The sequence below is a fragment of the Tiliqua scincoides genome, chromosome 10 (genome assembly GCF_035046505.1).
Source record: "Tiliqua scincoides isolate rTilSci1 chromosome 10, rTilSci1.hap2, whole genome shotgun sequence".
NCBI lineage: Eukaryota > Metazoa > Chordata > Lepidosauria > Squamata > Scincidae > Tiliqua > Tiliqua scincoides.
In genome coordinates this window covers 5,596,462-5,597,716 of record NC_089830.1, presented here as the reverse complement: position 1 = coordinate 5,597,716, position 1,255 = coordinate 5,596,462, and positions in this window count along the sequence as shown.

Here is a 1,255-nt window from a genome sequence, read left to right as displayed (position 1 = left end):
GGTGTCGTGGTAGGGCCGGCCTTGGCTCAGCTACCGTAATATTTGTTTCCTCTACCCTCATAATTCATCCTTTACACTGCCCAGTTGAGGAAGAGATTCATCAGATTTCCGCACAAAGGTTGCCAAAGGAAGATGTCCAAGAATCTGGTTTGTTTACGGAAAGGGTGCTTCAGTTCTAAACAGGCAAATTTGACAGCAAGCCCCAGTGGTCTCAGCAGGCTCTGCTTCCAAAGGAATTAGGACCAAGATTAAAGAAAACCACCCAAAAGACGGAAGGGAGGAAGAGTTTGTCATTCCCTAAGGAGATCTGTTCACTACTTGAGCGCATTGCCATTGAATCCCTGGGAAAATGTCCATCAAATTCAGTTTGTTTCCCAGCAAATAAAGCTCAGTTCAGCTGGCAAGAGGCTGTGATCTGCCCCATCGTTTTATTTAAGGAGTAGGAATTCCTTACTGAATTCATTAAGGAAATGAATATATCCTCTTCGTTGGCCCTGGGAAATATGTTTGATTTACTTCCTCCACTGTCAGCTGTTGCCAGATCACTCCCGGATAGCAACAAGTCAATCCTAATTCATGTCACTCTCTTTTTTTCCCCACTCCAAGGCTAACAGCAGTTGCAGGGTGGGGGTGATACTCCGTCAAGGAACTGGCAAAGGGAGAAGGGTTAACTTCCAGAATTAACTGAACAGGCCTGAAAAAGAAGAGGCAGGCAGAGTGCGAGTGTGGGGGAGAGGCTCTAGACCAGGGGTGGCCAAAATGCAGCTCGCGAGACGCATGTAGCTCTTTGACATATAATGTGCAGCTCTCAGAAATGTGGTGGCTGAGCTCCTTTTTGCATCACAATTAATATAAAAGGTAAATAAGAAAAATTCAAGCTTTATAATTATTTACCGGGTGTAGGGGAAAATGCTGAAGAGACACCCTCCTCCCCTGAGAAGTTAGGGTGTGGTGCTAGCAGTGGCCCCTTGCACAAGATCCAGGAAACCTAGGGTTAACCCCAGGGCTCTAATTAGCAGTGGATGTGCTGCACAGCTGCTGCCACTAGAGGCAGTCAGGTCATTACAGGATATAAGCAGCCCTGAAGGAAGGAGAGGTGTGGGTGGGTTAACTAACCTACCTAGCTGATGGAGTGGCTGATGAACTGGTAGACTGATGGATGGACAGACTGGCACTCATGGACTAGCTAACTGACTAACGAACTGGTGAATGAACTAACTGACTGCCTGTCAAACTAGCTGAATGGAGACTGCTG